Here is a 14,526-nt window from a genome sequence, read left to right on the forward strand (position 1 = left end):
AGATATCAGGTAACAACTATGTTTTAAGTCCTATACTTGCAACTTGGGCACTGAGCAGATCCCAGACATCATCTAATGAAGCTCTTATCACACAAGTACTGTAGCATATTAATTGAGCATCATTCGAAGCACCAGAGATTAGAATGCCACTAGACATAATGCTATGTGGATTCAAAAGCAGTAATGGTGAAAACAGTTTGAACTCCCTACGTCTACTAGAAGAGATAGCAAATGAGTAGCTGTTCTTTAGAAAACTAGTTTTATTATTAATGTTTTATGGGTTTTCCAGTGAAGACCAGAGAACTTGCTAGACAAATTCTAAAAGAGCTGTAACACTGGATAACTTGTTTTGATGGAGGCATGTGGGAGAGAACGATTGATTGATTTGGAAAGAAAATTCACACACTGGATGATCAAGTCATATGAAGCTTATATGTTTTAAATGATGTTTGAGTCTCTAGTGTGACTAATGAAGAGCCCTAGAGGATATTTTCCACCATTCACTGGCTCAGTGCATGTCTGTCACCACAGCTTAAGTGAATCCAAACAAACCAATGAGCCACTATATCATAATTATGGAAGCCCATTTCATGGCAACTCACAGACTTCATTCTAAAACGTGCAGCAAGATCCATCCAAGATTAAGGCTGGCTACATCCAAAGATCAAGCAAAATTGAGTCAACAATGACTATGTGACATGTTTAACACAGGCCTGATCATCATTACTTTATACCCAAGACACTCAGTTTGCTCTATATTCATATCACGTATTTGCTCTGATAAATATCTCTAATACAGACAGCAGAGTGGTTGTTGACTTTCACTTTCAACATCAAAGAGTAAGTTCACCCTCCGAGGATAGGTCTGGTTGGCTTTCATCAGGATCAGATGTATTACTTAGGAAGCCACACATACCAAGGAATTCCAAGTACTCCACAAAGAGAATGCAAGCTGGAGGAATTAGTGCAATAACTAAACTACCTACTGAACTGGAACACACCCACAAACTTCAATTTCTCTCTCTAGTTACATATCTACTGTTGTAATAATGTTTTACACCAAAGAAAGCTTAATCTCTAACCCAGATGTTTTTACGCCACAAACATTAATTTTCAAATGTGCAGAGAATATTAGACTCAAATACCCTACAGGCTTTGTTAAACCTAATTTAAAACCCTAAAATTACAACTTATTCAGAACTTCCCCCTTCAAGCCTTCCAGATATACCTAATACCCTGTCCAGTGGAATCCGCTTACTGAAGAATTAATAGGCTTATGAGACTTTGAAATAAAGTTTGCCATAGGGAGTCACACTGCTGACTTAGTTATTATGAAAAAAATGCTGTCTTTATATATTTCACTATTCCTCAAATACTCTTCTTGTAAATCACACTGAGCATCACTGGGTTTTATTAGGGAATGAGGATGTATTGCTAACCTCCAGGCATCATAGAAAATAACCACCTTTTCCCACCTAAATTCCTTCAATAAATCAACACAAAATTTTAAAATCTGAAAGCCATGCATTTTGTATTATGCCACAATCTTAGGCCAATTTTTTCGGGTGAGTTTTCTCTCAAAATCCTCTCTGGTACCTGAAGTTTTGTTATCATAGACTCATAACTTAAAGCTTTTATCATGGTTAAAATGCAAATCTTTCCAGAAGAAACCACCTTGTTCTAATACTTCATTTTCTCAATGTTTTGTAGGAACAGAGACACGTTTCTGAAGGTAAGTGACAGGAGACAGCAGAAGGATAAAGGGTACAGAATGAGAAGAGGATTTATACCAGAGTTGTCACTTAAGTATATTTAGAGGTGGACTTTACAAATCCAAAGAAATTCATATTCATCATAATCACTGATACTTAAATTACAGTAAATGTATCATTGAGTTCATATTGTTTGAAATTAGCACTGAGGATGAACTAGAATCTAATGCAAATATACCCATGTATCAAGTGAATACCTAAAATCAAGTCAATTTGACTTCTCTTTATCTCAAATGTTTAAAAAAATCTGAGAAAAAAATATTCCAGAGAGATATATTGAAATATTAGAGATAGAGTTGCTGATTCATTAATTCATCGAGGTAACGTAACTAGGGGTTCACTAGAGCCATTCCTTGGAACATATGCACATCATATCAAAACCACAAATCAATTTTAGTTTTTAAAAATCCATCAAAACTGCCATTTGTAGCAAGTGTTTTGAGCTAGAGGTATAAAAAAGTACTCCACATAGAGAATATTTATAATACTATATAAAATATTAAAACAATCTACCTTTTTGTCATGGATGAGTTTATTTAAAAATAGGGAATAACCTCAGAGGTAAGTAAGAGCAAAGAAAAATTTATTCTAGAGAACTATGCAGCACATTAAAGCAGGCATTTTCCCTAGGTTGGCATTTCAGAAGCCCCTGAATACAGGAGATAAATAAAGTCTAGAGACAAGCAAGATGGAAGATCAAAGTGAGCACCTCCACACAAAAGAAGGCTCCCTAAAGGGAAGGGCAATACCTTCAAAAGGTCTATTAGTTAAAAAAATGTTCCATAGGCCACGCACAGTGGCTCACACCTGCAATCCCAGCACTTTGGGAGGCCAAGGTGGGAGGATCATGAGGTCAGGAGATCGAGACCATCCTGGCTAACTTGGTGAAACCCCGTCTGTATTAAAAATACAAAAAATTAGCCGGGCGTGGTGGCACACGCCCGTAGTCCTAGCTACTCGGGAGGCTGAGGCAGGAGAATGGTGTGAACCTGGGAGGCAGAACTTGCAGTGAGCCTAGATCGCGCCACTGCATTCCAGCCTGGGGTGACAGAGTAAGACTCCGTCTCAAAAAAAAAAAAAAAAAAAAAAAAAAGTTCTATAGAAGAAGATAAATATGGTTGCCTGTCTCGAACTTCGCTCTAAGCAGAGCTAGAAATATAAGAAGTTCTGCTGGCTAGTCCTTAATTCTGGGTCAAAGGAGGAAGCACTCTACAAACTATCTCCTCCATGGAACGTAGCTGGGGCCCAAGGCAGCCCAAAACATGGAAGTGGCAACAGAGAGAGTTCTAGAAACCCTCAAGTTCTCTCCTGAAGACTCGGAAAGGTTTCCTGACACTCAGAGAACGTGGAGGGAAATTTCCCCATTTGTCTCTATTTTTTTTTCTTTTCTCTCATGCCCTAGCCTTCAGGTGATCTCACAGTAGTGGTATAAACGAGGAATATTGGCACCAGCAAGGTCCAAGAGGTACCTAAAATTTGAGGCAAGGGAAACTTTGTTTCCAATAGAGAAGTGGTGGTCTAAAGAGGATAGGTGCTTATTTTCTTTCTCAGTCTTCCTGTCACTTGACCCCAGAGATGAGCACAGTTGCAGAAAATGAGCTGCAGAGCAGAATACCTAAAACTTGAGTTTCAGTCCAGAGGACCAGAATGAGGAGTACCAGAAAATCCTTTAGGACACTAAGAAATGAAGGGAACTTTCTTAACCCGAGAAAGGGAATCTATTTTTAAAAAGAAAAAGTAATTACACTAAAATCACAAAAAATCATGGAGTGTTGAAAGTATCATATTTTAAATTTAAAAAGCTAGGTATGCCACCATCATCACTTGTCTTTCTTAAGATTAATAGCAGGTACATTGGTATTTGCCTTATTATTGTAACTATTATTATTGCTACTTAGTCTGTACATTGGTTGTGGATACTTTTATGCTTAATATATATTTTTTTCCAAAAGAGTGACAAGTATTATAAAGCAAACAAACAAAAATGTGTATTCATTACTGTATATATAAAGTCCATGTTGTAATTAGAGAAATACACTACATAGAAAATTTTAAAACAAGATTTCTAGCTCTACTGTTACTATGTGTCTTGCATGAGTCATTTAACACTTCAGACCATTTATTTATTTATTTATTTATTTATTTATTTATTTATTTATTTTTGAGATGGAGTCTCGCTCTGTCGCCCAGGCTGGAGTGCAGTGGCGTGATCTTGGCCCACTGTAACCTCCACCTCCCAGGTTCAAGCAATTCTCCTGTCTCAGCCTCCCAAGTAGGTGGGATTACAGGCACCCAACACTAATTCTTGTGTTTTTAGTAGAGATGGAGTTTCACCATGTTGGTCAGGCCAGTCTCGAACTCCTGACCTCAGATGATCCACTCACCTCAGCCTCCCAAATTGCTGGGATTACCGGCGTGAACCACCAGGCCCAGCCCATTGATTTATTTTCTAAAAAATTAACTGAGTCAGACTCAGTATCCTTTAAGAATGGTCACACACGCTATGATTCTTTTAAACTAACTGATGATCAGGCTCTAGGTTTTCAATCTAACTTGAATATTTCTGTGTAATTATGGTACATTTTTTCATTCTGACAAGGAATGACAAAATGAAAATTATATAAAATTCAAATTTCAGTGTCCAGAGATAAAGTTTTATTTAACTAAGCAGTACTCATTGGTTTATGTATTCTCTATGGCTGCCGAGTTGAGTACGTGAAACAAAGACCTTATCTGGTACTCTCATTACTTTTCACTGCTATTCAATTCACAAATCACAATGACATAGTTATAACTTGACAGCTCTTCAAATAACATATATATCTCCATATTGCAACTTTATTTTTTATTATCACTGCATACCCATTCTGTGAAAACAAGAAAAGTGGGCTTTGCACTTAAAGGCAGAATCAAGTGTGGATATTGTTATCTTAGTTAACAAGAATTGTATTCGTTATATGATAACAATGTAGCTGTGCTAAAAGATTATAATGTATGTTGATATTACCAGATTAAGCATTTATCACAATATTGATCGCTACAGAAAAGGAAATGTGTTCAGAGAAAGTAATCTTGTTTAGGACTATTAGCCTTTCTGCAAGAACAGTTGTTCAAAGAGTTAAGGACTTTAGGAGAAAAATCAAATAATTTTTTTAAAGAAAAATGATTTAGAGTGCTTTTCCTTGGTTGTTGACAAATTGAGGGATATTACTAACACAGTTGGCCTGCTGTATCCATGGGTTCTACATCAATGAATTCAACTAACGGCCATTGAAAATATTTGGAAAGAACGGTAGAAAAATAGCAGGCTGGGCGCGGTGGCTCACACCTGTAATCCCAGCACTTTAGGAGGCCAAAGTGGGTGGGTCACCTGAGGTCAGGAGTTTGAGACCAGCCTGCCCAACATGGCAAAACCCCGTCTGTACTAAAAATACAAAAAATTAGCCAGGCATGGTGGCAGTGCCTGTAATCCCAGCTACTCAGGAGACTGAGGCGGGAGAATCTCATGAACCCGGGAGGTGGAGGTTGCAGTAAGCCGATATCATGCCATTGCACTCCAGCATGGGCAACGAGAGTGAAACTCCTTCTCAAAAAAAAAAAAAAAAAAAAGAAAAGAAAAAAATAAAGCAATACATAGGCTGAGGGAGGGGGTTCCACCCTGAAACCAGTCTCACAGAAAACCACAGCACAGGTATCTTCCATGGCTCTTAGCTACACTGAGGGCTGAGGTAGATGACAGTGTGCATTTGATGTGAGAGTCAAGAGCCCAGCACAGGGGTGTGATGGGGACCCAGACTGCATTCCTGCCTGTCTTGGACATAAAGCTAGCACATCCCACTTACCTCCAGCAGACATCATCATATTTCACCAGGAGCTCCTGAGCCACTCCCATCAGGATTAGTTCCTGTGCTCATCACTGGAATATTCATGGGCAAGCCAGGTGATCCAGGCCTGCCCAGCTGTGTCACCAGAATGCACCACACAGTAAACAAAGATCTAGTACATACCCATCTGCTTTTGCCATAGCTGGCTCTTACCTGTTAGTGTCATCTACTGACCTGTAAGTGTAACTGCAAAATCTGATATAAAACTATGACAGAAGTGCACAGGGCAATAGAAGCAAAGCCAAAAGACTCTACCCAACATGCTCTACAGTCACACCAGCAAGCGAGGGGAAAAACCCCCAGCCAAATGAAAGTAAATTCAAAAATAAGAATCACAACCTCTGAAAGATAAGCAGGAACCAGCCAAGAACTCCAGCAACATGAAGAAACAGAATGTTGTGACACACCCCCAAAAGAACCACACTAACTCCCTAGCAATGGATTCTAACCAAAATGAAACATTTTAAATGACAGACATAGAATTCAAAACATAGATTATAAGGAAGCTCAATGACATCCAAGGGAAAGTTGAAAACCAACATAAACCAGAAAAACAATTCTTGGGTTGTTTTTCACACATATCTTTAAAAACATATCAACAACAGAGAGAACTTCTGGAAATAAAAAGTTCATGGACACAATTTCAAAATGCAATTGAAAGCTTTAACAAAAGACTAGACCAAGCAGAAGAAATAATTTAAGACCTTGAAGACCAGTCTTTTGAAAAAACCCAGTCAGAAAAGATAAAGGAAAAAGAATTTTTAAAAATGACAAAGCTTTTGAGAAACACAACATTTTATAAGGCAACCAAACTTGTGATTCATAGCCATTCCTGAAGGAGAAAAAGAAAAAGTAAGAAGTTTAGAAAATAATTACTTAAGAAAATAATTCAGGAAAATTTCCTGGATCTTGCTAAAGATGTAGATATGCAGATATACAAAATCCAGAGAATATCTTGGAGATACTATGCAAGATGAACATTACCAAGTTATATACTCACCAGGCTATCTAAGGTTAACGTGAAAGAGCAAATCCTAAAAGTAGCCAGAGAAAAACACCAAATCAGCTATAAAAGAAATCCCATCAGACTAATATTAGAGTTTTCAGCAGAAACTTTTGGAGCCAGAAGAGATTGAAGCCCTATTTTTACCTGCCCAAAGAAAAGAAAAAGCCAGCCAACAGTATATCCTATCAAAATAAGCTTCATAAATGAACGAGAAAAAAGTATTTCTCAGAGAAGGAGATGTTAAGAGAATTCAACACCACTATACCAGTCCTACAAGAAATGCTCAAAGGAGTTTTAACATGGAAATGAAAGGAAAATACTCACCAATATCAAAGCACACATAATAGAAAGCTCACAGATTCTATAGGTAACTACAATTGAGATTCCAAGGCAAGTAGCTAACAAACTATGACCAGAACAAAACCCCACATATCAACATTAACCTTGAATACAAATGGCTTAAATTCTCCACTTAAAAGACTTAGACTAGCAAATTGGATAAAACATACGATCCCACCATCTGTTACCTACAGGAGATCCACCTTATAGCTAAGGACACTTACAGGCTCAAAGTAAAGAGGTGGAAAAAGATATATCATGTAAATGGAAAACAAGTGAGTAGAAATAGCCATTCTCATATCTGATATCAGATCTCATATCTGATATGAGAAACAGACTTTAAACCGCAACTGTAAAATAAAGACAAGGGAATTATATAACAATAAAGGGTTCAATAAAACAAAAAATTATAACTATGTAAAATATATGCACCCAACATTGAAGCACCCAGATTCTTACCATAAATACTTCTAGACCTAGGAAAACATATTACCAGGAATGCAATAATAGTAGGGGGCTTCAACATCCCACTGACACCACTAGACATATCATCAAAGCAGAAAATCAACAAAGAAACTCTGGACTGAAACTAGACTGTAGGCCCAATATACCTAATAGACATTTACAGAACATTCTACCCAACAACTACAGAAAATACATTCTTCTGATCTGATCATGGAACATTCTCCAAAATCAACCATATGCTTGACCTTATATAAAGCAAGTCTCAATAAATTCAAAAACTTGAAAGTATATCAAATACTTTTTTAGAACACAATGGAATAAAATTAGAAATGAATACCAAGAGGAATTCTCAGAACTACACAAGTGCACGGAAACTAAGCAACTTACTCTTGAACAACTTTTGGATAAACAATAAAATGAAAGTCGAATGCAAAATTTTTTTGAAATGAAGGAAAATAGAGGCACAATGTGCCAAATCCTAAGGGATACAGCAAAAGCAACTCTAAGAGGAAAGTTTATAGCACAAAATGCCTACATCAAGCAGGTGGAAAGACTTCAAATTAACAACACAATGTCATACTTCAAGGAACTAAAAAAACAAGAACATACCTAACCTAAAGCTAGCAGAAAAAAAGAAATAACAAAGATCAGAGCAGAAATAAATGAAATTGTGACCAAAAAAAAGAAAAAGGATCAATGAAATGAAAAGCTGATTTTTTGAAAGGTTAAACAAAACTGACAGTGCTACTTAGATTAACCAAGAAAAAAAAAAAGAGACGATTCAAATAAGCACAGTCAGACTTGACAAAGATGATGTTACAACTGATACCATAGAAATATGAAAGGTCATTGGTGATTACTATGAACACCTTTATGCACACAAATTAGAAAACCTGGAGGAAACGAGTGAATTTCTGGAACAATATATTATCCCCATATTGAACCAGTATGAAACAGAAATCCTGAAAAGACCAGTAATGAATTATGAAATCAAATCAGTAATAAAAAAAACTTCCAAAAAATTAAACTCCAGGACAACATGAATTCACAGCCAAATTTTACCAGATGTGCAAAGAAGAGGTAATACCAATCTTACTTAAACTATTTCCAAAAATCAAGAAGGGGCCCTTTTCTAACTCATTCTATAAATACAGTATCACCCTGATACCAAAATCAGGCAAGGGAACACACACACAAAAACAATTACAGCCCAATATCCCTGATGAAATATGCAAAAATCCTTAACAAAATATTGGCAAACAAAATTTAACAGCACATCAAAAAGATAATTTCTTATGATCAAGTGGGCTTTATTCTAGAGAAGCAATGATGGTTCAACATATGCAAATCAATAAATGTGATTCATCACATAAACAGAAACTAAGAACAAAAACCATATAATCATCCCAATGGATCCAGGAAAAGCATTTAATAAAATCAACATCCCTTCCTGATAAAAAAAAAACTCAACAAACAAGACATCAAAGAAACATACCTCAAAATAATAACAACCATATATGACAGTCTTACAGCCCCCATTATACAGAATAAAGAAAAGTTGAAAATGTTTTGCCTAAGAACTGAACCATCACCACTACTATTCAATATAGCACTAGAAGTCCTAGTCAGAGCAATCAGGCAAGAGAAAAAAAAAAAAGCTTCCAAAATGAAAGAGAGGAAATAAAATTATCTATTTGCTGACAAAATGATCATACATCTAGGAAAAAAAAAAAAAAACCCTAAAGCTTTCTCTGAAAGACTCCTAGATTTGATAAACAGCTTCAGGAAAGTTTCAGGATACAAAATTAATGTACAAAAGTCAGTAGTATTTTTATATAACAGTAACATTGGAGCTGCGAACCAAATCAAGAATACAATCCCATTTCTAATAGCCACAAAAAATGTGAGAATACTTTTAACCAAAAAATGAATGATCTCTGCAGGGAGAACTATGAAATATTGATGAAAGAAATGGTAGATAACACAACAAATGGAGAAACATCCCATGGAATGGATTAGAAGAATCAATATCATTAATATGACCATGCCACTCAAAGCATTCTAGAGATTCAAAGCAATTTTTATCAAAATACCAACAACATTCTTTATAGAATTAGAAAAAAAATCCTAAAATTCATATGGAACAAGAACAACAAAAAGCCTGAATAGCCAAGGCAATCCTAAGCAGAAAGAACAAATCCAGAGGCATCATGCTGACTGATGTCAAATTATTCTACAAGGCTATAGTAACTAAAGCAGCATGGTACTGGCAGAAAAGTAGACACATAGATCAATGGAACAAAGTAGAGAACCCATAAATAAAGCCAAATACCTGCAAACAACTGATCTTTAACAAAAGTGACAAAAATAAACAATGGAGGAAAGACACTCAGTTCCATAAATGGTGCTTGGAAAATTGGTTGGCCAAGTGCAGAAGAATGAAACTGGACCCCTATCTCTCACCATATACAAAACTATCTCAAGATAGATAAAAGACTTAAATGTAACACCTGAAACTATAAAAATTCTGGACAAAACTCTAGGAAAAACTCTTCTGGACATTAGCCTAGGCAAATAATTTACAATGAAGGACCCAGAAGCAAAGGCAAAAACAACAACAACAACAAAAATACAAATGGGACTTAATTAAACTAAAAAGCTTCCATGCTGCAAAAGAAATAATCAACAGAGTAAACGGACAACATATAGAACAGGAGAAAATACATGCAACTTATGCCTCCAGTGAAGGACTAATATCCAGTATCTATAAGGAACTCAAACAACTCAACAAGAAAAAGCAAACGACCAAACTAAAAACTAGGCAAAAGACATGAACGGGCATTTCTCTAAAGAAGAAACACAAGTGGCCAACAAACACATGCAAAAAGGTTCAACATCACTAATCACCAGGGAAATGCAAGTTAAAACCACTCTGAGATATCTTACACCAGTCAAAATGGTCATTATGAAAAAAGAAGTAAAAGACACACACATGCACAACAGATGACATGGATGAGAAGAAAAATTCCACTGTTGGTGGGAATGTAAATTAGTTCAGCCTCTAGGGAAAACAACATGTAGATATCTGAAATAACTACAAATGGAACTACATTCAATCCAACAATCCTACTATGGAGTGTCTACCCAAAGAAAAAGAAATCATTATATAAAAAAGACACCTGCACTAGTATGTTTATCGCAGCACTACTCAAAGTAGCAAACCAATAAAACTAACGTATGTCCATCCACAGTGGATTGGATTTAAAAAAATGTTGTATATATACACCGTGGAATACTATGCAGCCATTAAAAAATAATAGTCATGTCCTTTGCAGCAACAAAGGAGAAAGCTGTTCTCCCAAGTGAATAACTCAGAAAAAGAAAATCAAATATCTCATATTCTCACTTGTAAGCAGGAGCTAAACAGTGGGAATATATGAACATAGAGGTGGAAATAATAGACTCTGGAGACACCAAAAGTTTGGGGGGATGGGGTAGGAGGGGGTTAAGAGTTGAAAAGTTACCTATTAAGTACAATGGTCATTATTTGGGTGATGGATACACTAGAAACACAAACCTCACCCTTATACTATATATCTATGTAACAAACCTGCAAAATACCCCCTGAATCCCAAGCAAAGTAATTTTTTAAAGTAACAATACAACAATAAAAAATAACACAAATAACAAACAATTTAGTATAGAATATATTTAGAAACTTTAAAATAAACTAAAAAATAACACAAATAAAAAATTATTATAGAATATATTTAGAAACTTTAACATAGCATTTACATTGTGTTAGGTATTATAAGTAGTCTAGAGATGATTTAAAGTACATGGAAGGTGGTTCAGTGAAATGGCTCATACCTGTAATCCCAGCACTTTGGGAGGCCAAAGGGAGGATCATTTGAGATCTGGAATTTGAGACCAGCCTGGGCAAGACTCCATCTCTACAAAAAAAAATTAAAAATTAGCCAGACTGGTATACATACCTGTAGTTCCATCTACTTGAGAGGCTGGGGTGAGAGGATTGCTTTTGCCCATGAGTTTGAGGTTGCAGTAAGCTATGATTATACCACTTCACTCCAGCCTGGGTAACAGAGTGAGACTCTATCTCTAAAAAATAATAATAAAGTAAAATAAAATAAAAAATAAAACAAATATACAGGAAGATTTCCATAGGTTATATACAAATAGTATACCATTGTTTATAGGGGACTTCAGCATCCTTGAATTTTGATATCCAAGGGGATCCTGTGATCAAACCCCTGCAGGCACCAAGGGACCACTCTATCACTCAGTTGTTTAAAGTGTCAATGCTGAATGTGAATCAACTAAAAAATTAAGTTCACTGAATAAGCTGAGTGGAAAAACACCAAGTAAGAACATTATAAAAGAATTTAAGAAGAACATTAATTTAGCGCAAATTAAAGGGGAATCTGATAATATTTCCAAATTTATAGTGGTAAATTATGTTTAGAGCTAAAAGTGTTCATTGGACAAATTAAAAAGTTATAAAAATGTAAGATGTTTAAAGCCAATGGTTATTCATTGAATTCAACAGCAAGTACATTCCAGAAAACATCTGGCTTTTTCATGTAGTGTTAACAGTGAACTTCATCACTTTTGAGAACTTGACAATCACCAGTTTCCAAGAATTTTTGTCAGAAATAGAAGTTAAATATCCTAACATGCCCTAACATACAACATCTTGGTGGCTTAAAATTTTATTGCATATTTAGTTCAAGCAGAGAATGAATTTCTTTATAAGTGAAAAGAAATCCCTTCAACTACTATTATGGAACACTGAATGGCTTTGGAATTTAGTTTTCACTACAGATTTATTTTTCTTAATGAATTAAACCTAAAATTTCAAGCCAAAACAACATGTATGCAAAACTTATGGCAAAGTTATTTCAATGACAACTAAATGTCGTTGGAATCACGTGTAATGTTAAGCTACTTTGTATACTTACGATGCTATCAGATTTTAAAAAGTGAGAAATCCATTCTCATACAAAGTTGTAGTGGGTATATTTTACAAGATCAAACTACAGTTCCAGCAGTGTCTTGGGAACCTCTATATAAATGCAAAGGAAATATCTGTATTTCAGAATCCACTTGACTGAGCAATTGCAGACCTTCCACTTAACCTTCGATTAGAAATGATAAATCTGCAATAAAATGACATGCTAAATGGTAAATATCAAGAAAAAATCTAATAGAAATATATAACTGCCTCTCAAGCATTGAATATGCTCAGTTAAAATCATATGCTCATAGATTTATATCAGTATTTGGCAGTAACTATTTGTCTAAAAAGACATTTTCAAAGATGAAATAAACCAACTCTTATTACATATTATCATGAACAGATGAATATTTTTAATCAATTTTGAAATATGAACCACTAATTTTGAACATCAAATAAGTGAAATAATATGTGCCCCCCAAAATAAAATAAAATTTTGCTCTTTTTCTTATTCAATTACATTACAAAATATGTACTCAGTTATATTATTTTTTAATTTCATCAATAAAAATAGACATTTGTTTTCTCTCTTGTTATATTAGTTATTTAATATCCTTAGATTATCTAATATTCTTGATTTAGTCTCCTGGCCTACAAAACTTTTAATATTACTATCTGACTCTTTTTTTTCTGATTAAACTTAGTTTTAACAGGTCTCAAAATTCTGTGACAGGTTTTTGGTTGTTTTCATTAAAAAGTACTGATTTTAGGGTGTCTGTAATCTCAGCTAATCGGGAGACTGAGGCAAGAGAATTGCTTGAACCCTGGAGGCGAGGTTGCAGTGAGCCGAGATCATGCCACTGCCTGGGTGACTGTGTGAGACTCTGTCTCCAAAAAAAAAAAAAAAAGCACTGATTTTAAAAACTAATAACTTAAAACTACCACATATTAAAAAAAAAAAAATGGATCCGCAAAACATTCTCCTTTCCCTCTGAAGCTTTTCTGATGCATTGTTATCATTAACCAATCTTTTACTGTTAAACTTAAATGACCAATTGAAACAAAAAGTTCTGAGATCATTCTTTTACTGATTAAGATTGGGGTGGTAGGTATTAGGGATAATACTCATTTAGCCTTCTGAGGCTTCTGGGTAGACTTGATGACTTTGCCAGCTTCAGAAGCTTTCTTGTCCACTGCTTTGATGACACCAGTAGTAACTGTCTATCTCATATCATGAACAGGAAAACGACCCAGAAAAGAATAGTCAGAGAGGCTGTCAACACACATGGGCTTGTCAGGAACCATATCAACAATGGCAGCATCATCAGATTTCAAGAATTTAGGGCCATCTTCCAGCTTATTACCAGATTAGTATTCAATCTTTTCCTTCAGCTCAGCAGACGTGCAAACAATGTGAGCTGTGTGGCAATCCAGTACAGGGACATAGCCACCAGTGATTTGGTCTGGCTGGTTCAGGATAATCACCTGAGCAGTGAATCCAGCTGCTTCCATTTGCAGGTCATTTTTGCTGCCACCAGCAACATTGTCACAACAAATATCTTTGACAGACACATTTTTGACATTGAAGCCCATATTGTCCCCAGAAAAGGCTTCACTCAAAAGATTCATGTTGCATTTTAGCAGACTTTACTTCAGTTGTAACATTGACTGGAGCAAAGATGACCACCATGCTGGGCTTGAGAACATGTCTCCACTCGGCCCACAGGGACAATATCAATACAACCAATTTTGTAGACATCCTGGAGAGGCAGATAGAAGGGCTTGTTAGTTGGAAGAGTTGATCGTCCAGAGCTTGAGGCAGTGTGGTTCCACTGGCACTGACATCTTTCAGGTGACTCTCCATCCCTTGAAACAAGACATGTGAGCACTTGGTTCTCATATTAGTCAGGGTTCTCTAGATGGACAGGACTAATAGAATAGATGTTTATGTGGTTTGTCTGTGTCCTCACCCAAATCTCATCTTGAATTCTCACATGTTGTGGGTGGGACCTGGTGGGAGGTGGTTGAATCATGGGGGTGGGTCTTTCCCATGCTGTTCTCGTGATGGTGAGTAGGTCTCATGAG

At 35.9% G+C, this 14,526-nt stretch overlaps 1 non-coding gene and 1 pseudogene across 1 annotated transcript; both read right to left on the minus strand.

Moving 5' to 3' along the window:
• Positions 1-276: 276 nt before the first annotated feature.
• On the minus strand, positions 277-338 carry LOC112440231 (U7 small nuclear RNA). Its single transcript, XR_003028407.1, has one exon. It is a non-coding gene; the product is annotated as a U7 small nuclear RNA (small nuclear RNA).
• Positions 339-13,023: 12,685 nt separating this feature from the next.
• The window catches only part of LOC100996094 (elongation factor 1-alpha 1-like), a 54,205-nt pseudogene continuing 52,702 nt past the window's right edge, over positions 13,024-14,526 (minus strand).

Source organism: Pan paniscus, chromosome 5, assembly GCF_029289425.2.
Source record: "Pan paniscus chromosome 5, NHGRI_mPanPan1-v2.0_pri, whole genome shotgun sequence".
Taxonomy (NCBI): Eukaryota; Metazoa; Chordata; class Mammalia; order Primates; family Hominidae; genus Pan; species Pan paniscus.